General features: G+C 39.5%; 1 pseudogene; it reads left to right on the top strand.

The window, feature by feature from the left end:
* The first annotated feature begins 703 nt into the window (after positions 1–703).
* LOC110126929 (protein BEX3-like) lies at positions 704–1,141 on the top strand (annotated as a pseudogene).
* The last annotated feature ends 21,091 nt before the right edge of the window (positions 1,142–22,232 follow it).

The raw sequence follows: 22,232 nt of genomic DNA, 5'->3' as shown, positions 1-22,232 counted from the left end.
AAATAAATAACAACTCAAGAGGTGACCAGCATAGCCTAACTTGTTTCTTCCTGTTGCCTTGATAACAGTCTCAAAAAGCTAACAGCCTGTACTATATGACAGGGTGGCCTGGTGGTCAAGCATAGGTTGGAGGCTCTTTCAATGACTGGTTTTGAGACTGAATAATTCACTAATCGCCTCAACTCAGGAATACCTAAAAGGAGGCAATGAGGATCCCTCTACCTACCTCAGAGGCACTCATGTGTGTGTGTGTGTGTGTGTGTGTGTTAGTCACTCAGTCATGTCTGACTCTTTGTGACCCCTAGCCCTGCCAGTCTCCTCTGTCCATGGGATTCTCTAGGCAAGGATACTAGAGTGGGTAGCCATTCCCTTCTCCGGGGGACCTTCATGACCCTGCGATTGAACCCAGGTCTCTCGCATTGCAGGCAGATTCTTTACCACCTGAGCCAGCAGGGAAACCCCTGGATGAATTCTATAACCATGAAATAAAAAATAAATGTTTAAATGTTACAAAAGGTGCTGTGAAATTTTAAAGATCATTGTAATCATTAGATGGAGGTTGGGGAGGGTGCAGAAAAGTACAGAAGAGAGGGAAGGCAGGAAAGCAACTCAGAGCTATGGGAAGTCACCCCTGAGTTCCTGCAAGGCAATGGTGTGCTGAGCTAAGTGTGGTGGCGGTGCACTCGTGGTGAGGATGGGAAGGAGCAGGAGACAGCGAAGATAGGCCCAGGAAAACGAAGACATGGAGCAACCCGTGCAGAACGGAGGGGAAGACCGCCCTTCAGGAGGGGGCGAAGGCCACCAGTCAAAGAAATCATAGACAGGGACAGGCTCGCCGACTTGCCCCTAATTTCCGATGGGTCATACCCAATAGGCAGGTCAATGATGGGATGGGTGGAGAGGGAGACGATGTGGAAATATTCATGGAGGAGATGAGAGAAATCAGGAGAAAACAGGGAGCTGCAGTTGAGGAATTGTCTGCATATCCTTATGGGGGAGCTCTCTAATCACCATGACCATCATGACGAATTTTGCCTTATGCCTTGACTCCTGCCATTTCCTTGAGACTAATACTGTGATTTCCACTGTTGTTCTGTTTTTCTTGCATTTTCCTGATAATGCCTTTACTGATCCGTTTGCTGTAAACCTTATGTCATTTCAATGCGTCAGGTGGGTTCTGTGTTACTAGCTTCTAGTGGCAGATTGCCTTGGCACCCAGTCTAAGTTTCTGTCAACAGTGAAATTTCACCCACTTGCATGGAAAAATGTAAAGCTAATAAAGTAATTAAAAAGCAAAAAAGAAAGAAAGAAAGAAAGAAAAGTGCAGAGGAAACAGCACTGGATTAGAAATCAGGTGACCTGGTTTCTAATCCCAGTTCTGCTCAAACCAGCTGGATATCCTTGGGCAAGTCATTCACATAAGGGCTATAGTTTCCTCACTGGGCAACCACATGAGATTGTGGCAAGATCAAAAGGAGAAACTGGGGAACCAGAGTAAATAAGGCAGTTTTTGCCCTGGAGGAGTTCGCTGGCAGTGGGAGAGATGGAGATGTAAAGAGCTGAAGATGATAAAAGTAATGGATTATACAGGATGCTACACAGTGGAAGTGAGAAATAGATTTAAGGGACTAGATCTGATAGACAGAGTGCCTGATGAACTATGGATGGATGTTCATGACATTGTACAGGAGACAGGGATCAAGACCATCCCCATGGAAAAGAAATGCAAAAAGGCAAGATGGTTGTCTGAGGAGGTCTTACAAATAGCTGTGAAAAGAAGAGAATTGAAAGACAAAGGAGAAAAGGAAAGATATACAAATTTGCATACAGAGTCACAAAGAATAGCAAGGAGAGATAAGAAAGCCTTCCTTGGTTATCAGTGCAAAGAAATAGAGGAAAATAACAGAATGGGAAAGACTAGAGATCTCTTCAAGAAAATTAGAGATACCAAGGGAACATTTCATGCAAACATGGGCTCAATAAAGGACAGATATGATATGGACCTAACAGAAGCAGAAGATATTAAGAAGAGGTGGCAAGAATACACAGAAGAACTGTACAAAAAAGATCTTCACGACCCAGATAATCACAATGGTGTGATCACTCACCTAGAGCCAGACATCCTGGAATGTGAAGTCAAGTTGGCCTTAGAAAGCATCACTACGAGAAAAAAAAAAAGAAAGCATCACTACGAACAAAGCTAGTGGATGTGATGGAATTCCAGTTGAGCTCTTTCAAATCCTGAAAGATGATTCTGTGAAAGTGCTGCACTCAATATGCCAGCAAATTTGGAAAACTCAGCAGTGGCCACAGGACTGGAAAAGGTCAGTTTTCATTCCAATTCCAAAGAAAGGCAATAGCAAAAATGCTCAAACTACTGCACAATTGCACTCATCTCACACGCTAGTAAAGTAATGCTCAAAATTCTCCAAGCCAGGCTTCAGCAATACGAACCGTGAACTTCCAGATGTTCAAGCTGGTTTTAGAAAAGGCAGAGGAACCAGAGATCAAATTGCCAATATCTGCTGGATCATCGAAAAAGCAAGAGAGTTCCAGAAAAACATCTATTTCTGCTTTATTGACTATGCCAAAGCCTTCAACTCTGTAGATCACAATAAAGTGTGGAAAATTCTGAAAGAGATGGGAATACCAGAACACCTGAGCTGCCTTTTGAGAAACCTGTATGCAGGTCAGGAAGCAACAGTTAGAACTGGACATGGAACAACAGACTGGTCCTAAATAGGAAAAGGAGTACATTAAGGCTGTATATTGTCACCCTGCTTATTTAACTTATATGCAGAGTACATCATGAGAAACGCTGGACTGGAAGAAGCACAAGCTGGAATCAAGATTGCCGGGAGAAATATCAATAACCTCAGATATGCAGATGACACCACCCTCATCGTAGAAAGTGAAGAGAAACTAAAAAACTCTCTTGATGAAAGTGAAAGAGGAGAGTGAAAAAGTTGGCTTAAAGCTTAACATTCAGAAAACTAAGATCATGGCATCTGGTCCCATCACCTCATGGAAAATAGATGGGGGAATAGTGTCAGACTTTATATTTGGGGGCTCCAAAATCACTGCGGATAGTGACTGCAGCCATGAAATTAAAAGACGCTTACTCCTTGGAAGGAAAGTTATGACCAACCTAGATAGCATATTAAAAAGCAGAGACTACTTTGCCAACAAAGGTCCATCTGATCCAGGCTACGCTTTTTCCAGTGGTCATATATGGATGTGAGAGTTGGACTGTGAAGAAAGCTGAGCACTGAAAAATTGATGCTTTTGAACTATGGTGTTGGAGAAGACTCTTGAGAGTCCCTTGGACTGCAGGAGATCCAACCAGTCCATTCTAAAGGAGATCAGTCCTGGGTGTTCATTGGAAGGACTGATGCTGAAGCTGAAACTCCAATATTTTGACCATCTCATGTGAAGAGTTGACTCGTTGGAAAAGACCCTGATGCTGGGAGGGATTGGGGGCAGGAGGAGAAGGGGACGACAGAGGATGAGATGGCTGGATGGCATCACTGACTCAATGGGCATGAGTTTGAGTAAACTCTGGGAGTTTGTGATGGACAGGGAGGCCTGGCATGCTGCAATTAATGGGGTCACAAAGAGTCAGACACGACTGAGCGACTGAACTAAAATGATGCATTCTGCTTGGAGAGGAGGGAGGAAGAGTGATTCATGTTGCCTGAGGGGCTTTAGGTGAGTTCCACAAAGAAGGTAACATTTTACCTGGATCTTGAAGGATGAGTAGGTGTTTCCCAGACAGCAGAAGGGACGAGATAGGAGACAGGGCTGGAAAGGTTGAGCTGTGAAGGACTTTTCATGTCATGCTGTTTGGACAAAGACAGGTGACAGCACAAATATCTGTTGATTGCATGGCATCCTTGGCTACAGATGTGACATTGTTAACGGATCATTCCCAAGTCTCCATTTTTATTCACACATGTGAATGGTACAAGCAGCATTTTAGGGTTATCCTGGCTATAAGTTCTGGAGCCTTATCATCTCTCTTTAATAGATTGTCTGTCTTATGCTTGCAGAGTTTCCATGTCCTAATAGCAAAACATAAAACCCTAAGGTCTATATGTGTGTGTGAGATCAGTAGGAGATAAGGATGGGCTCTAAAGAACTCTAATACAGTGCTCAGCATCTTGTGGCTCTTGTTATTGAACAGCTCTGATCGTCAGCTCCAGTTATGACTTGTGTTAAGATCTTACCCTCTTAACTCCTTTATCTGATTTCTTATGCCCAGGTCCTCATTCTGATTATCTGTAGTAAGCACTTCATAGCCTTTTGGAATTTGGGGGTATTTCTTATTCCTTATTAGCCACTTTGATCCAAAAGCTTGTCTTCTGCTGATGGACATCCTTGAAAACAGCCACTGAGTCATCTGACTAAATGCTAATTGCTGAATACTAATCTCTCTAAGATTTCTGCTGCTGGTCATTACTATGCTCCATCTGCTTGTGACATCAATCTTGCACTTCCCGTTGGACCTCCGTGACCTGGACTGCTTACTGATGATCTTTTGGTGCATTGCTCAAATATCATCCTACCTGGACTTTGTTCTCATACCTCCAGATGGGCTTATCCTTGTAGCCTGCTTCACTCTACCAGGCAGGTCTGCTTCCAGGTCTCTCTGGACCCTGCAGTGCTACCTTCTTCCTTTCCAGTTAGCCATGGCTTGCCAGGCCAGGACACAAGCTATCTCATACACCGTGTAACAAAAACATAAACAAAAATATCTCATAATGGTAAGTCTTCCAAACTCAGGCACTCAAGTCCTCTAATAAAACTGAAAATATATCCCAAAAGGAAAATTGCTGTAAACAATTACTATGACAAATACACCTGCCAATACATTTGTACTATCTTAGTTTTTCTGTCATAGTTAATCCATCACCTACCAAGGCTTTGAGGACAAGAAATACAGAATAACACCTAATGAGGGGCCTATAATAATCTTGCAATGTAAAGGTAATGATTTTCCACAAAGGTAGAAACTGAGACAGAAGCTGATTTGTCCAAGTAAAGCAACCAGTTAGTAAATAAAAAAAAAAAAAACCTTAATCGACACCCCTTCCTCCATTTAGTCTTAGCTTTTACTGATGGCTATATGAATCATCACTAGAGCAGAGTAAACTGAACAGCTCAGTGGAAGACATCACTGCTCCTGTGATCCCTGAAGAATTTCTTTCTGATCTTGTCTTTCTGTAGTTTCTGGTCTCATGCTATGTTTCTTAGGAAGCTCTATTCTCTAAACTCTTCCTCATGCCCTCTTCTTTCTTTCAGAGTAGCTGAGCCCTCAATTCAATGATCCTTTTTAGGTAGGCTGGTTCCAGTAGAAGTGTCAGAAAGCATGAGAAGAAAGTGAGAAATGCTTCCAGCACAGAACATGCTGAGACCATAGGTCACATGTTGTGGAGGTTGGGTAGGGATATTGGTGAGGACAAGGAAAGGTAAACAAACTGCACATGTTTCACAACTATGTTGAGAATCAGTATCCCACTCTCTGGCAGTGAGGATGGATAAATGAATATCAAACCTGACTTAGGGGCATTGTGCAAAAGGGAGGATAGGATACTAGATTAGATACTGTCATTAGAATAATCTAGATGGATGACAAGAAAGAATAGTGTAAACTGTCTTTTGGTGTATCTGCCCGGTTAAGCCCTACATTGATCTGAACTTCTGGGTTTTGAACCATGCTTTGCCTGCTTGGTGTCACTAAAGATTACAAAGTCATTCTGTGTGGAGCTGTTATAATGTGAATCTCATTTTTGGGGCCTCCTCTTCATTGTCCTTGGTCCTTTAATTTCCCATCACCATATTGTAGGCTCTATTGCCACCCCCAGGAGCTTCCTCTGCACTCCCATCTCAGCCTTGGCAGAGTATCTTATCTTATACATCAAGCATATATGTGCAAACTACATCAAAGTACCTCCATTCATCCCCATTAGATTCATCATGTATTTTGCCACCTCTAACTCAAAGAAAGGCTTGTCTCTAATCCTTTCCAAGGCAAACATTCCCATGTGTACTCAAGACTTCAGTCCCTCCATATCATCTGAAAAGTTAATTTTTAAAACATCCCTTTTGTAGTTTCACTCTTTTCCTCTCCACCCATTTGTTCTCCTCAACCAGCATATTCAGGTGTCTTTCACTCCCCAAACAATTTCTTCATCTTTTGTTTCATTTTTAGCACTCATGCTCTCCTTTTACTTCCCGATAACAGTAATTTTTGAAAGAGTAATTGACATTCTCGGCCTTTAATTCATTATTTTCCATTTATTCCTCAGCTCAGTTACTGTTTCCACTATTGTGCTATTAAAGTTGCTCTGGTGATTTCATCAATAGTTGAAATGCAAGTAGGATCTCAGACCTGCTTGAATCTTGGAAACACAAAGCTGGTGAAGACAGGGAGCTCACTTCTGAGACTGGACTAGTAGGATTAGGGAAGTAACCCAGACACAAACATAAACAATGAGCAACACTGGATAACATTTTAGAGTAAAATGAACTGTGAGATGGGAAATTGTATATATATTTATATGATATTTTTGAAGAAGTTAAATAAAATTCAAAAATATATGCAATGCTTTGAGTGAGAAAAGTGCTCTAAAAGTTATTCATGAAGTTTGAAATATGTATATATATATATATATATATATATATATATATATATATACATAATAGAAGACAATATACATCTAGAAAAGACTAAAAGATATTCACCATGATGTTAACTTTGATAGCCTTTGTGTGTGTGGAATTTTGGGTGACCCTGTTTTCATGTTTATAACTTTTTATTATTTTTAAATGTTTGACAATGTTTTTTTCCAGAGATACAGTTTGTAATGGAAATATCATTCTTAACCTTTTCAACTTTTCATGTTTTAAATAGTCAAATTTTCACGGTAAGCATCTTTTCTTCTTGCTTTAAGTCTGTGGTTCACAGCTATGTTCACAGATATGTGCAGATGTGTGCATAAGAATGATCACACTGCTTACAAAAAAAGAAAAACAAAAAACAGATTCTGGACTCCACCCTTCCCACCACAGATTCTGGTTCTTTAGATCTTCCATCCCAGGGATCTGCTCATTTTAATAAGTTCTTCTATTGGTTCTGATGCAGGAGATCATCCCTGTATCAGACAAGAAGCATCATGGGATGTCAATTATTCTTCTCAGTATACAATATTAGCTTTTGTTCTCTTAAGGTAGAAGTCCAGCAAAAATATGTGGTGGTAATAAAGGCAGAATAGCTCTTTCTTTGTGGCTCTTGGAGCCACTGACCATATTTCAAGAACAGAACCTTAAGAAAACTAAGATCCAGTTATGGGGTCAATCAGAAGATTAGTCCTAAGTTGAAGAATTAAACAAAGAATTACACCTAATACATCAAGTGGCTAATGAAAAGTTATTGTTGAGATTCAGGATGGAAGATTATCATCCCAACATTTCAAGTACAAAATTAGAGGTGCTTGAGCAGCTAAGACAGCTAATGAATAAAAAATAGAGAACACCAATAGTCAGAGGGAGTAGATCTACAGAAATTCTCAAACTTCATAATGAGCAATGATGGTGCTTTTATTAATCTCCTGTGGATACCAGGAGAAAAGTAAGTACAAAATTCCTGAACTATTTCTCTGAGCTCTAATCCAGATTTCCAGCTACCAGTGAAATACCGACAGCTGATTATCACACAGGCATCAGGCACTCAAATTTTCCAAATCCGAACTCATTGCTTTTCCTGCTAATCAGATTCTTACTGTTTTAATCTCTTCCTCCACTGAGAATGTCACTCTCCATCCATTGGCCCCAGTAAGAAGTCTTCATCATCCTGTACTTCTCCTTTGATTGCAAGACCTCATCTTCTGGTTTCACCATAAGCAGTGTGATATTGGTTATGCTATACATCAAATATGCATATGCTAATTAGCTTAGCACCTGGACAAAGTATGCATTTTAACATCTACATCTTTGCATATATGGTATTACCTGTTAAGGGATCTTTTCCTAATTGACCTTTTAGGTAACTTTTTCAGAAGACCCAACTTAAACACTTCCATGCATTCTAATATCTCACCATATATTTTAGTACTTAAACTTCACTAGATTATAGTTACTTATTTGTCTTTCTACTCTTTGGATCAAGAGAAACAGACTGCACACTATAAGGGCCTAAGTGACATTCATCAATGTGTAACAGATATTTCCCCAAGCCATTTTAACCTGGGGTTGTGTGCAAGGATCCAATAATCACAAATCTGACTTTGTAACTAGACTTCCTTGGAACTTTAGACCTCGTCCAAGGCTTCTTATCTGATTTTAGGGTGTGTGCATGACCTCAGCAGCAGCCCACAACAGGTAGACAATATCTATTTTATATTCAACTTCTTGGCCCACCCAGCTACTGAGGGACTGCCCAGACATGCTACACTCATCACCCTGCTACCCCATGTCAATGCCGTTTCTCCACAACTGCCTCACTGAAGCTGACATCTGTTGTCTTTATCTGGAACCCTGACTAATCTTTTGGTAATGGAAATCCTTTTTCTAGCTCAGAATCCATTCTTTTGGTAGCACAGATTTGCTAATCAAAACTCTCTATTATTGTTTCATTTTCAGGAAATACTCAGGAAATAGTGTATGAACCATGCCAAGCAAATCAGAGCTCCTGCTGGGACTGCTCTAAATGGGAAGGCTGTGATTCTGGGGCTGGTTACCATCTCACCTGCCCCATAAAATGGCATACTTGCAAAGTAAAGTTACACAAATCAGTAGAGCTTAGGGAATAAGCTAGAGCCCTTGAAACTTGTCATGTGAGCCAATAAGTTTCATTGTGGTTTAAATGTGAGTAGGATTTCTATTATTTGTAACTGCAAGAGTTCCAATAGCTTCTAATACTATTTTTACCATGGAACCTAGACTGCCTGTTACTTGAGCAAGTGACATCTGTGCATTGCCAAGGCTGAGTCCCTGGGATGCCTCATTTCCTGCCCTGCCATTGGAAATGTGTCATTCTATTCCCCTACCTTTTTACTACCTAAAATCTCATTAGCCCCTAGTCGTCCACCACAGCCTGATGTTCTGCAGTAAGTTATTTTGCTTCAGATCCTAAAGGATGAATGAAGATCTCTTTCTTAACCCCTTTTCAGAGGCAAGAAAACTTTTTTCTATAAAGGACAAGGTGATAAATATTTTTATTTATTATAATAATAGTATCTTTGCAGGCCACACTCACATCTGTTGTAACTATTCAGTTCTAACATTATGAGCATAGACAATATAAAATGAATGAACATTCTGTGTTCCAATACAACTTTATTTATGAACATAGAAATTTATGTTTCACATAAGTTTCACGTGTTACAAGCTTTTTTTTAAATTAGTTCTCTGAAGTTTTTTAACTAATTGAAAGTGCAAAATCATTCTTAACTTGCAATCTGCATATAGATTGTAGATTGCCTATCTCTGCTCTAGGCCACAGAGTCCCCCCATCAGTTCCCTCAAATAATTTCTCCCCCTTCCTGTGCCCATCCAACTCTCTACTAGAATTCAGTCAACAAATTCAAACTATTTGAAATTATTCCCAAACCTATCTCTCCAATATACTAGCCAGCCCAGGTCTGTTATATGAGAGATCATTCAACACAAGTCTGTTAGATGACTGGATGAAGAAAAGCTAGTGGAAGATATGACAAAATTAGAAGGGAAAATTCCTCATTCTTTCTTAAATTAAACAAGTTTTTAACATAATATCTTTTTCCTAGCATAATTTCATCAGAAAGTGAAAAGACCATGCAGAATCGTACTTTTGGAGGACACCCAAAGCTGTCATCTCAGTCAGGGGAAGGATTCTCCTAGTGAGCCAGTTAAAAGAGCCAAGTTGAATGCTACAGGAAAAGATTGGCCAGCTGGACCCCTGTACTTTGAATGTGGACTCTGAGATTTCACTGTGGAGAAGGGGAGAAGAGTTCTAAACTGGCAGCATATTTGGGGTTGAGTGAATCCAGACACGAGGCTGAAAAATGACTAATTTATCATTTTCAATTAATTTAAAGTTTTCTGATATTGAAACATTATCATAATTACCAAATCAATTTCCCTGTGGAGTTTAAGCATTCTGGTAGGAAATGCAGTAATTTTTCAAATTTAAGTTCAAATATCTTGTGTTTTAATGTAATAAAGATAAAATGATATGTAATTGCCAAGGAGAAAAAGCCATGAGTTCCATCCCAAACATCCCAGTCCCTGGCCAGCCTGTGAACTTGCTGCATCTACCAGAACTCCGGTTTCAGGCAGGCGATGTGGCTGCACATACATGCTAACCTCTAAGGGTATCTGGTTTGTTAAACAATTACAGCTCTAAGAGTCTGGAAAAACCACATCTGGCACACAAGAGTGAGAATCTTGGGACTGACCACATTAACAAAGGTGGAAATTCACTAATTTCAGTGTGTGAAACAGAAAGTCAGAGGCTCCCAGGCACATGGCCTTGGACATTCTTGTGTTCTGATCTCAGCTTGATTCCTCCCTGGTTTTTCACTTTTTTCTCTCTCTGTCTTTTTCTCTCACTTCCAGATTCTTCCTCCTTCAAAGATCAAAACAAACAATTGATTTTTTACATTCCAATACACTCAAATTGGAAGGACTTGGAAACTTTTCTTCCAAATGCATCAGGCAAACAACCAGCTTTCTGCAAATAAACCCTCTAGCCCAGGTGTCCACTGCCACATGTTCACCTGTACTCCATGCCAGGAAGACACAGTTCTTGGTGCTTAGGAAATGCAGTTGGCAGAAGTTTGACCCCCATGACCTTTACTGCCCATTACTACTCCTGTGAATATATTACCTTACATGGCAAAAGGGACTTTGCAGATGCAGTTAAGGTTACTAGTCAATTGACCTTAAAATAGGGAGATTATTTTAGATTACCCAATTGGGCCCCATGTAATCACATGAGCTCTTAAAAGCAGAAGTACGGGTAAAAGGAAAAGTCAGAGTGATTTGAAGCGTACAAAGGACACAATATTACAGGTTGAAAGATGAAGAACCACATGCAAAAAGACTTGTAAGAGGCCTTTAGGATTTTAGGGTCTGAAAACAAGGGCTCTGGTCAACAGCCAGCAAAGGATGGGGACCTCAGCTCTTCAACTACAAGGAGCTGAATTCTGCCAACAGGTGAATGAGCTTGGAGGCGAATTCTTCCCTAGGGCCCCTGGATAAAAACCCAGGCTGGCCAACACCTTGATGTCAGCCTTGTGAAACCTTAGGCAGAAAACCCAGTTGAACCATGCCAGACTTCTGACTGACAGAGAACTGTGAGCTGATAAATTTGCACCATTTTAAGCCACTACATTTGTTGGCAGTTTGTTACTCAGCGGTAGAACTAACACAGGAAGCATCAGTGAACAAGATGGGGAGACAGCTCTGCCTGCATCAAGTTAAGATAGATAATGAACAATACACATGATTAAAAACTAAACAATATAGTATACTAGTAGTTATAAGTACCAGGAAAGGAAGCAAATATAGGAGTAGTATAGGTAAGTGGTAACATAAGAAAAAGTAAAATGAAGAAATGATGTAGGAAAATGTAGACAAGAGGAATCGGAATGCTGTTTGGTTGGAGTGGTGCAGATGACAGCTGGATTAACAGGTGGTCAGAGACTCACTGAGGAAGTAGTGTTTGAGTGAAGAGATGAAGGAGGTGAGACAGTGAGTCAAACAAACACTTGGATTGGAAGAACAAACAGTACAGTTAAAGGTCCTAAAGCAGGGCAGGGCTGGGCAGGCTCTAGAAATGGCTGAGGAGGTGATACTTTGGGGCAGACTTGTCAAGGGAAGAGCAGTAGGAGGCAGGTCAGAGAGGTGACAGGAAGCTATATCACATGGGGCTTTGCTGACCTGTCTGAGTCTTTGATTTTACTCTGAGAAAAATGTGAGAGTCATGGCAGTGTTTTGAGCAGAAGCAAGATATGAGGCTCACCAAGAGTCTCAAGGTAAAATAAGGATAAGAGGCTGCAAACCAGTAGAAGGCAAATGCAATATCCAGGTGATAATGATTACTCCTTGGACCTGGATAGTAGCAATGAATATTGTGAGAAAAGGTCTGTATATATCTTGAAGATAGAGCCAACAGGATTTCGCACTGGATTGGATGTGTGGCTATGAGAAAAAAATAAGATTTTAGAATGACCACAAGGTTTTTAGACTGAGTAACTGAAAGGATAAGTTACCATCATCTGAGATGAAAAAGATTATAGGTAAAGAAAATTTTATGGTAAAGGAGAGAGTCTTAGACATGTTAGACTTAACATGTCAGACATGTTAAGTTTGAGGTGTCTTATATGTTAAACATGTAAGTGGAGAGTTTGATTAAGCAGTTGTATAAACTCAGTCCGCAGCTCATGAGAGAGCTCTGGGCTGAACTGGTAATTGGAGAATCACCAGCATATAGATGATGTTTAAAAACACTGGCATGAATAAGGCCATCAAGGCTATGATTCAGTAAAAAACAGAAACTAGAGTGGAATTATGAGATTCCCTAATGTTAAGAAACCTGTGAGAAGAGAAGATAAACTTACAAAGGAGACCTAGAAGAAGTTACAAATGACATCATAAACCTCATACATTTCCCTTACACCCTTGGCATAAATTCTTCTTTTCAATATCATTCCCACTTCATCCCTTCCCAGCATCCAAATGCAAGTGATGGAAAAACAACACTTCAAAATCCCCAATATGCAAATTGCATGAGTAAGGGACATCTGGAAAAAGTCATTCTTAGTTAAGCCCTATTGGCTAAATCAATCAATTTAGTGTCTTCAAGAACATATTATATGTTATTTTCGGCCATTTGTCTTCATGTTAGTCCCTGACTATCTTTACCTTTCATTTCCCAAATTCCAAAAGGATATTTGCTTATATAATCTTCACATACATTGCCAGAATCCCTTCATTCTCTTCATTCATTGACTCTTTTCTTGCCACTAGATTAAAATCTCCTTGAGAACTGAAACTATGTTGCCCACTTCTTACAACCTCATATTTGATAACAACAAGAATTTCACTGTATTTACTGAACACATCAATGTGAGTTTATCTTCTTTCTATTTCCACAGATATAATTTGCAAAAATTAATTGAATCTGGGTAAACTGCCTGCCAATGACAGGTTGGAATGATGAAAGTAACTCTGTTTCTCTTGCGTTAGATTTAAGAATTGAGCTCATTTATGAGCCAAATGCTTTCAAACCTGGCTCAAAATATTTTCATGGGTCTCAGATACTATGAAAATGACAGCAATGGCAGAACATTTTAACTGGAAGAAAAGGTGAGAGAAAAATCGTAACAGCACTGTCTCTCATCTGCATCCCATCTAATGCATTCTGAGCCTTCATTATGATAGTCACTCATCTAGAGCATTTTTTTTCTGGTTTTCACGTATCACAGACAAATATAATAACTATCCCAATGCAACTGTTCAATCTTTGTGAAATTCATTGCCATGAGCAAATTATACCCAAAAAACTTTGGACTAGAGATTTCTTACTAGATTTTGTGGGGTGGGGGGGGAGGTGGTTGAATTCTCAAGAAGCAGACCCAAAATAATGAGGTAAGTATAAAGAATTAATGTGAGAGTTTATCCTGGGTAGAGGGAAATAGACATACAAGCCAGCGAAGGGAAAGAAACCAATAAATAATGTGTTCTAAAGCTGGTTATTCCGATGGCATCTACCATCCAGTCTTACCACGGAATTCTAGGAGACAGTGAAAAGCATGACTCTAAGATATCTCAATAGAGGAGAGAGGGAGCTGAGATATATATCCACCAGTTCCTCTCTCATCATTGATCAAGTGATATTTCCAGAGGCGCTTACTGCACCTCACTGGGTGCCTGCCCTATACGTCAGTCAGGCCAAAAGAAAGTCCTTGGGTGGAGGTAAAGTTACATCCCATAGTATACTGTCAGCACGTTACTGCAATAGTGAGAAGGCTGAAGGAATGTGAGTGAGACATGAAGAACATCCACTACACCAGTCCTAGAATACTTGTGTTCATGCAGCCTCACTTTTTCCTTTTTTATAGACAGGGTATCTATTATTTTATATCTGTGCTGTATCTGTTCTCCCTGAAACTACTGGAGCTGTCAGTCAGAGTCTCTTCCTCCTCCATAAAACCCTGGGCCAGTGAGGTACTCAGAGTAACTCAACATGCTGGACACAGTGATTATTTCAAGGTATATAACAACAACAACAACAACAGGCCAGTAAGCGTCCTTGAGGACTGATACACAGCTTGGTAGAGAGGCTCCCACGTAAGGATACTACTTGAAAGGGCTAGATTAACCCAGTGCTGCTTTTGGCCTTACTGTCTGCACTTAGAGGCAAATCACTTAAGAATGAAGCCAGCACAAAGGAGGGGAAAAAAAAGATGGAGTGACACAGAGCCTTAGTGACACTACCTGTGTATCCCAGATCCATCTATGTCTAAACCAAATCCTAACTCTGGGACTTTGTAGTTTCCTGAGACAACGAATATTCATTCTCTCTCCCTATCTCAATTTTTTAAGATTTCTTTGTCTTACACTAGTTCGAGTTGGTATTCAGTCACGTGCATCCATACATCCCAACAAATAACAGATTTTATAATTTGGGCAAATGGATACTATTGTTAAATATTGTTTATCTGAGTAATACCCAAGTTATATGCAAGAACATTAAACAATTAGGGGTGGAGATAAATCAATACAATGTTTGCATCAGTCTTTTCTGTACATTTTTATACATTCAGAAAACATTTATTGGAGGTGGAAACAAAATGCACTAATGCATATTGACTTTCCAGTAAGATTTAATATTCATTCATATTCTATGTTGTATAATCCTTGAAGAGATTCAAACCTTGTTTTCCCTTAGTCTCACAGCTAATAAATTTCAGAAGGTAAGAACTGAACCCAGTTTCCATGATTTCCCATTTTTTACAGCACTTTTCTACTGGTTACCTAGGTTTAAACCAAGTACTATGGGAAAGGGAGTCATAGTAATATAAATGAGGAAGCCCCTGACTACAAGGTGAATAGAACAAACACACTGACAAATGTTCTCAAAAAGTGTATAATTGACGTTTGCAGCTTTATGGACTATATGTAGCCCAGCAGGCTCCTCTGTCCATGAAACTCTCCAGGCAAGGATACTGGAGTGGGTAGCCAATCCCTTCTCCAGGAGATTTTTCTGACCCAGTGATCAAACCCAGGTTTCTCGCATTGCAAGCAGATTCTTTACTGTCTGAGCCACCAAGAAAGCCCCAGTATATAATCCATGTCAGTGCCATGTCAATGTATGAATGAAGATCTCCAGTAGAGAGGTAGCTAGGAAAGGTTGTGTGATGGGAGTGCCATATAAGGAGGATTTTGATGAAAAGAAGGCAAGGTGGATATTCTAGATGGAGAAGGTAGCACAGAAGCACAGAGATTATTCAAACTACACGTCGTATAGTGACTTTTAGAGAACAGTTGGCAAAAGAATAAAGTAATGTAGTCAGATAGTATTTCCTGAACTTTAATCAGCTGAAAAACATCCTTACAATTATTTTCCACATCTGTAGGCTACCTGTACTATCACTTAATAATTTAAATAAAAATAAATCTGAATCAACTCATTTGTTTTTGTTAAATTAAGCAATAGTATCTGTAAAATTATGACTTGTTCTATATTTCTTAAAAGAGTTATTGAAATTAATATATAATCATTAAAATAGATTAACCATCACCTAAAATGATCTCTTTACTGGTTTGGTGGTAAATTTAAGTGATTCAGAGGCAAACTGACTTGGTCTCTATCTGAACTTGGCCCTTTAACTTTGATCTAAAGCACTGAACTTTTCTGGTGCTTTGTTTCCTCATTTGGAATGTTGTGAAGTTTAAATGAAATAACGCATGTGGGACTCACAATAAAATGATGCATTGTTTATACCTCTTCTCTTATTCCCTTTCCTACCCAGATCCTCAGGTAGGTGCTTTGTTTTGCTGAACCACAGGGGGAAAAAAAAAAAAAAACTGAGAAAGAATGGGCAAACAGAAGTTTTCTAACTATTAAAAGAAACTATCACAACATTGTCAGTTGGCTATACCCCAATACAAAATATTTTTAGTGTTAAAAAGTAATAAAAAAATAAAATTAACTAAAAAGGAAAGGATGAGTCAGTGCTTGCAAAAAAAGAAACTCTGGGACAAAAGCAAAGACACAGCATCCAGGGGCCATTTGACTATGTGCATTCTATGTAACTTTACAGTCTCGCTCTTTGAACACAGCTCCAATAACAGCTGTATTATTTGTTGATATTTTTAGAGTATGTTTATAGGGTGAAAAGAACATAAGAATTGATTGGGATTGACCTAAGAATAAAAACATACAAGAAGAGGCTGCTGGTGGCATTGTTGAAGGAGATCAACATAAAAAGAGAAAAATGCATTGATAGGAGTAATCAAGACAGGTTGGAAGGACAAGATACTTGAGAGAAACAGAAAAGTATGAAATCTATTAGCTCAGGCAGTGATAATAGTCTTAGCTATGGACAAGCAAATAGATAAAAATGGGGGTGGAGGGCAATGGGTGGGGGGTAAAATGAAAACAAATGAAAATAGCAATTTGCTGTCAAGCTTTGTCAAGTTGATTCTTATACTGTAGGCTTAGAGTCAAAAAAGAAAAGAGAAAAAAAAAAAGAATGGTAATACTTTCATGAGAGTCATGAACAGTATTGACCAAACAATCTAAAAAATTGAGTTTCTGTACTGTTTTTGAGAGCTTATTTTATCTAAGTGTTGAAAAGTTGGACCAATCCCATTTCCATTTCCTTTATCTAAACTACTATTGATCCATATTTCCCACTGGTGATATGGACGTGCTTCAGGGTCAACTGAAACACAAGAATGAAAATTAAATAACTAAAGTACACCAGTTTCCCACTCTTCCAATTGTGTTCATGCCTGGCAAGATAGGCAGTGCTGTGTTCAGGATTATTCTTTGAAAAGTAGTTCAGTTTGAGACAAGTCAGTTTAGAATCAGGACTCCATTTGTCTTTCCTTTATTAATTACAATAATGGAAATCCTGCAAAACGTGTTGACAAACTTTGGAAAATTGTCCCTAAAACCTTGGTGGATAATGAATGTCAAGCTTGACCAGTTGATGTGGAGTGACTCATTATGAATTATGATGAAGTAAAGTGTATCATGTTAGACTACAAAATGCATAAGAGAAAATCTGATTAAATTATCATAAGTGATGACTGAACCTAAGTTATCTGACTCATGGGTGCTAATGAGTGATAAAACCTCCCACACCAGGAGTTCTCAAACTCCTACTACGCCTGCCGTTGAAACTAGTACCAGTGGGGATTCCCCAGACACACACTTATCTACAGAGTCAAGGAAGGAAAGTGATTTCTTCAGTCATATCTTTTCCATATCATTAACTGTTTAGCATTTCAGCAGTTTACTACCTGTTTACTTGCAGAGTCAAGTGGAGAGATTTTTTCATATACTCTGAGCACTTGTAACCATCCATCAACTTTCAGATTTGAAAATGCTTACATTTTCAGACTTGTTTTACAGGCACAGAGGTCAAAGGACTGGCATTAGTTCGAAGTGTTAGCTTGAGTATTTTGGAACTTGGTTGAACTTACTGAACTGAATGTGTATTCACATTTTCTTTGAAGAAAGGACAATGGGAATAGAAGGAAAATATCATATTAATTCAAACTCAGATTCCATTTACTGCATCTCAGTGGCTCAAATAAATGCCTATAAGTAATGCATTTCAATATTTGTGATGATTTTTCCAGTTTCATGGCATAAAATAGATGCTTATGTCATTAAACTAGATCATTGTTATATTATACATAGTGATAAAAACAAAGATATGAATTCACGACAAGGCGATAAAGAGATCTACAAATTTAGTAAGAAAGGCACACATGTTGAATGTTTATGATATCCCATATACCCTGTGCCATTTCATTCATCATGTACTGCTAAACACTGCAATGACACTGTTATAAAGTATTTTATTCCCTTTCTCATAAAAGAGAAAACTGAGGATCAAAAAATCAAATAACTGGTAAAGATTTCATAGATTGTAGCAAAGCTAGGACTGAAGTTCAAGTTTGTCTGCCAAATTCACATTCATTTTATAATTGTCAGAATAGAAAAAGCAAATATCACAATAAGTACAATGAGGCAGAAATAATACAGAAAACAAACACTTCATTACAGGATCCACTTTATAAACTGGAAACATCTTCTAAATAATGTGTTTCTTCCAACAACACATTTTAGAACTACTTCATTTTAAATATGAAATTAGAAATTCAGACCACCAGCAAGCAAAGAATGTCATCCTTTCAATATGTATATATAGCATAAATGAGGTTTGTAAGATGCCACAGAATGACATAATCCAGTCTAGAACATCTTTGTCTTAATTTTGTCTTTTCAAATGTGAAGCTTAAGTTTTCGTAACCTCAGGTTTAATTTAAAGGACAACTAGCCTCTGATAATGTTCAGCTCCATGCTAAGTAGCATTTATTTTTAATGTCCATTTACAAGGAAGACTAAAATCAGAATAATTCTGTAGAGGAGACAAATAACATCTCTCCTTTAAAGTAGGCAAAAAAAAAAAAAAAAAATCCCAGAGTCTGGAAATAGTTATTGTTTTCTCTAACTGCAAGTATGGTTTATTACACATTTCAGGAGGACAAATTCTTAAAAGGCATATGAAGAACAGGTGAAGCTTTTTAAGTTTATTATTTACTATGGACTTAAAGAAACGTGCAGTTCACGAGGGGTTATTGGAGCCAGTTACAGAATTCCAAACGAAGCTCTACGAACAGCTTTCTAATTGAATCTCAAAAGACTGTAATTGTGTTCCACTCTGTAGTCAGCCTCCATTCCATGTGGCTACAGTCGGTTGTAGGTAATCAGATTACTCATGGGTTACTGCCTGCAGCCTGCAGGAGAGTGCCAAGAGTAAGAAGGCAACGTGTTGTAGGGTTAATGAAGCTTAATATGGTGCCAATATCACACTGAGCCATTGCCTACAGAGTGAGAAAGGATTATATCCCATGTTAATATGCCATTTGACCCGTGCCAGAGAAGCAGTCTAAATCACTGAATAAGTATGTAAGTCACCACTGAGAAGTGTTTGCCATGCCAGCTCTCATTGCTGTGAAAACAAGTTGTTCCCTGCTTGTGAATTTTAACTTTGGTGCTCTTTAAAGTACAGTTTCAACATTGGCTCCCAACATCCCTGAGAAGGCCATACAGACAGACATAAGATTCTCTAGATTGTAGCCAATGCAAGAAAACGTGCATGCTTTTCTTCAGTTTGAACTAAACTTCTCTGGAGAATAAATCTAATGTCAGTGTACTGCAATTTCCCAACATCCAAAAATGATTTCATTTCTCCAAATTTGCCTCTAAACAAAGGTGTTTAGGCCCTTATGGGCCTTGGGATTCTTACTGCTAGTTAAATTTTTGGTCAGATGATATCCCAATTTGTGGAGTGAAGAAAAGTCAGAGAATTGACTGGAAAAATAGCAAAATTCGTCCAGTTTGTACTGTGAAAGCTCAACCTCGTAACAATAGGACAATATAACCAACACTCCATTTCCTCATTTCCATTATGCTCTTGACATTGTGGGATGAGAATGAAGTGACTCTCACTGGTATAACACTATTAGAGAATTTTGGTTGTGTTCTTAAATTCATAAATATTTAGGATTAGAAAACAACTTCTGAGGAGAACAAGATGGCGGAGGAGTAGGTGGACATGGAGTACATCTCTCTCCACGGATATATCAGGAATACACCTTCAGACACAGAAATGCATGCAGAACACCAGCTGAGAGTGGACAGGAGTACCTGGCCAGCAGAAAAGAATATATAGACCCATGCAAAACTTGGTAGGATGAAGGAACTAGGGGGAAAAACAGGAGTGTTAGTAGGACTGGACCTGCCCTCGGAAGGTCGGGGAGCTGAAGCAGGGGTCCAATCCCCACATCAGGGCAACTGTCTGAGTCAGAGGAGAAACATTTAAGACTGAGAGTGAAACAGCTGGTCTGTGGCAGCCTAAATGGAATGAGAATCAGACAGTCCTTGCCACAGCCATACATACGCTGGACAGGGATGTAGATGCCCTGGAAGGTGCAGCGCCTGGGAGCTGGAGTTTAGGGATTGTGGAGCAATCCCAAGGCAAGGGCTGATGTTGACTGCAGAGAGACAGATTGAGGGGGGTGTGAGGGAGGAGATTGTGGTGGGAAATGCCTGTGGAGGAAAGCCAGGCAGCCATGGAAGCAAGGCAATACTGCTGAGTCATGTGTATTGGGTGGAGCCATCACCATAGCCTCTCTCCCCCCTATATGCCACCATTGGCAGCTGAACAATAGCGAGGCTGACCCATCAAATGCCTGATGTATTGAACTACAGAGTAGGACCCAACCCAGGGTGCTCCTTTAAGTGACTGACGTGATGATCTACAGAGTAGGACCCCAGCCAGGCGGGGCCTCTCTCCGTTTCTGAACTCCAAACAACAGAGAAGGACCCCAGGCAAGGGATAGCTCTAAGAGGCTGAATGGGCAGAGCTACGGAGAAAGACTGGCCAAAGAGGCCTTCTGATCACCAGTTATAAGAGGCTTGAGAAAAGACTCTGATAGGGCCGTAACTCCTGTGGCAAAGGCAGTCAGTTGTCGATGCACACTTGGCGCCGCCAGGGTCCCCACAAGCCAAGCAGCTACACCACCTTCATGCTCAACTCTCACTGGGCAGAGTTGCCACAGGCAACTTGCATCTATGTGTGCAGGGTCGCTTCGTTAGTGTCCGACTCTTTGTGACCCTGTAGACTGTGGCCTGCTAGGCTTCTCTGTCAGGGAGGGGGTTTCTCCAGGCAAGAATATTGGAGCATATTGGCCAATGCTGGTTGCCATACCCTTCCAGAGCACTATATTTCCTGCTGCCCTAGCCATCAACTCCCCTGAGTACCTGATGCTTCCAGAACCCTTGTGACCCAAGCAGCTGCACCACCTCCACACTTGGACCTCACAAGGGCTAACCCAAGTCCTCCAGGGCAGCCTCAGAAGCAAACCCCAGTGGACAATCCACATGAAGAGGTGGAAATAAAACCACAATTGAAACCCAGGGGCAGTGTGACAAGGAAGAAGACCCAAAACCTTCCCACCAGCTATACAAGCTGCAGGTTAAATCCACCTGATTAACTAGGCAGATTCTGTCCTATGAAATATATAAAAGTTCATTGAGAGCTCCTACAAAAAAAAAAAATGCACTAGTTCTGATAGCTGTGGATATTAGATGCAAGAACATACAGGAGTAGAACCAGATTAGAATCTGAGCTGCCCCCACAACAGGCCCAGAGATCAGCACAGTGTTGGAGGGCATCCTAGGCTGGTGAAGTGGACTGGGACTTCCAGCGAGGAAAAGGACTCTGACAGCAGTGACTCAAGAAAAAAATTTATTATTCTTATGTTTTGATTTGTTCTGTAGATTCTTTTGGATTTTTTCTTTTCTTTTTTTTCCTTTTTCTTCCCTCCTGTGTTGTAGTTGTTCATTTTATTGGAACTATGAAATCTAATTAAGCTATAGAGCTTTTTTGTCTCAGTCACATTTTTTATTGTTGTTATAAACCTCTGCCTCTATGTTGGGGTTTTGCAGTTCTGGGGTGTTTTTTCCCTTTTTTTCCCTCTCTCTCTCTCTTTTTAAAATTTTCACTTTTTAAATCTATTATGTTATCTACATTTATTCCTTTGTTTGCCTTTCCTACTATTCTTTTCCCCTTGTAGTTAATCTTTAATGTATATATATCTTCTTTGCCTGCCTCTGTTTAACTTTGCATATCCATTCTTTCTTTCTTATATTTCTTTCCTTTCCTTTCAACATATTTATTAGTTTTGTTTTCATTGCTTTATTCCCCATTTGGCAGTTTTCTTTAGTTTTGCTTTCCACTTTGTGCTTTAGACTTGTTCTCAACTGGCAAATATAATTATGGATTTCCTTTGTTCATTGGGTCAATCTATTGTACTTTATTTTTCTTGAACTCTTTTGTTTTTGTATATGTATATGTGTATATTCCATTATTTTAATTATCATTTGCCTGATTTTGTAACTGCCATTTGTCTGGGGTTCATCTTTGGTTTCTCCTTTTTGG

The sequence above is a fragment of the Odocoileus virginianus genome, chromosome 13 (assembly GCF_023699985.2).
Source record: "Odocoileus virginianus isolate 20LAN1187 ecotype Illinois chromosome 13, Ovbor_1.2, whole genome shotgun sequence".
NCBI classification, from domain to species: Eukaryota; Metazoa; Chordata; class Mammalia; order Artiodactyla; family Cervidae; genus Odocoileus; species Odocoileus virginianus.
Note: the sequence above shows the minus strand (reverse complement) of the source record. Positions and strands in the feature narration are given on the sequence as shown.